Source organism: Ailuropoda melanoleuca, chromosome 6 (assembly GCF_002007445.2).
Source record: "Ailuropoda melanoleuca isolate Jingjing chromosome 6, ASM200744v2, whole genome shotgun sequence".
Lineage (NCBI taxonomy): Eukaryota > Metazoa > Chordata > Mammalia > Carnivora > Ursidae > Ailuropoda > Ailuropoda melanoleuca.
The window spans coordinates 76,583,517-76,585,396 of record NC_048223.1 but is presented as its reverse complement, the minus strand read 5'-3'; the positions used below and the strand labels follow the sequence as shown (position 1 = coordinate 76,585,396).

Here is a 1,880-nt window from a genome sequence, read left to right as displayed (position 1 = left end):
AAGATAGATATACCCTGAAAACACATACTAAATGAAAAATCAGTTACCAAGGACAATGTATTGTATGATTCCATATATATGAAATGTCCAAAATAGGCAAATCTAGAGAGAACAAAAGCGGATTAGTGGTTGCCTGAAGATTGGGTAATCAGGAAGTGATGGCTAAAATTGTAGAATTTCCTTTTTGGATAATGAAAATGTTCTAAAATTGTGATGATGAATACACAATTCTGTGAATGAACTAAAAGATATCAAATTGTACATTTTAAGTTGTGTTGTATAGTATGTGAGTTATAATTCAATAAAAATGTTTTCCAAAGGTTAGAAAAAGAACAAATCAAAAGCAGAAGGCAACTTAACAATAAAGATCAGAAATAAATGAAATAGAAAACAGATCAACTACAGAGAAATTAATGAAACCAAAAGCCAATTTCTTGAATAGATTGATAAAATTGCTAAGCCTCTAGCCAGAATGATAAAGAGCAGAGAAAAAGAAACAAATTACCAATATTGGGAATTTAAAAAGGGACATCACTACAGTTTCTACAGACATTAAAAGGATAATATTGGAATGTGATGAACATCTATACCAATAATTAGACAACTTACATGAACTGGACACATTTCTTTTTTTCTTTTTTCTCTTTTTAAAGATTATTTTTTTTTTTGATGGGGGGGGCAGTGAGAGAGGGAATACGAGCAGGGGGAGTGGGAGAGGAAGAAGCAGGCTTCCCACTGAGCAGGGAGCCTGACGTGGGGCTTGATCCCAGAACACTGGGATCATGACCTGAGCCAAAGGCAGATGCTTAACACTGAGCCACCCAGGCGCCCCTGGACACATTTCTTGAAAGGTACAAATAATCATGAAGAAATGGTCTGAATAGCCCCATATGAAGTAAAGAAATTGAATAATTAAAAACATTACCATAAAGCAGAGTTGGTGCCTAGATATCTTCAGTAGTAAATTCTATCAAACATGTACAGAAGAATACCAATCCTATACAAATCCTTTTAGAAAATAGAGGAAGATAAAAGCTTTCTTAGTCATTTAAGAAATAAGCATTACCCTGATTCTAAAACCACACAAAAACAATTTTAAAAAACTATGGATAAAAGCTCTTGTGATCACTGAAGCAAAATACCTTGCAAAATATTAGCAAGTCCACTTCAACAATAAATAAAAAGGTTAATATTCTATGACCAAGTTGCATTTATCTCAGGAATACAAGGTTGGTATAACATCCAAACTTCAATCTGTGAAATTTACCATGTTACCAGAAGGAGAGGAAAAAATGATCACATGATTCAGTAGATGCAGATGAAACTTTTGACAAATTTCAATAGCATTTGTGCTTTAAAAAAATAAAGCAGCGCTCGCTTCAGCAGCACACATACTAAAATTGGAACAATACAGAGATTAGCATGGCCCCCGTGCAAGGATGAAAGGCAAATTTGTGAATTGTTCCATATATTTTTTTTAAAGATTTGACTTATTTGAGAGAGAGAGAGAGAGAGAGAGAGGGAGGGAGTGCGCCCACAAGTGGGAGAATAGCAGAGGGAGAAGGAGAAGCAGACTCCCACTGAGCAGGAAGCTGGATGTGGGGCTCAATCCCAGGACCCTGGGATCATGACCTGAGTCGAAGGCAGACATTTAACCAACTGAGCCACTCAGGTGTCCCAAGTGTTTCATATTTTTTTAAATGATTTCCAGTTCAAAACAAAATTTAAAGCAAACTAGCAATAGAAACTTGTTCAACTCAATAAGGGGCACTTACAAAAACCTTACTCTATCATCATGTTTTCTCACTATGTTTGGAATAAGGCAATAATGTTTGCTTTCCCCTCTCCTGCTTAACACTGTGCTATGGTATGAATGTTTT

At 35.6% G+C, this 1,880-nt stretch overlaps 1 non-coding gene across 1 annotated transcript; it reads left to right on the top strand.

The window, feature by feature from the left end:
* The first annotated feature begins 1,370 nt into the window (after positions 1-1,370).
* Positions 1,371-1,474, top strand: LOC117802896. Its single transcript, XR_004626406.1, has one exon. It is a non-coding gene; the product is annotated as a U6 spliceosomal RNA (small nuclear RNA).
* The last annotated feature ends 406 nt before the right edge of the window (positions 1,475-1,880 follow it).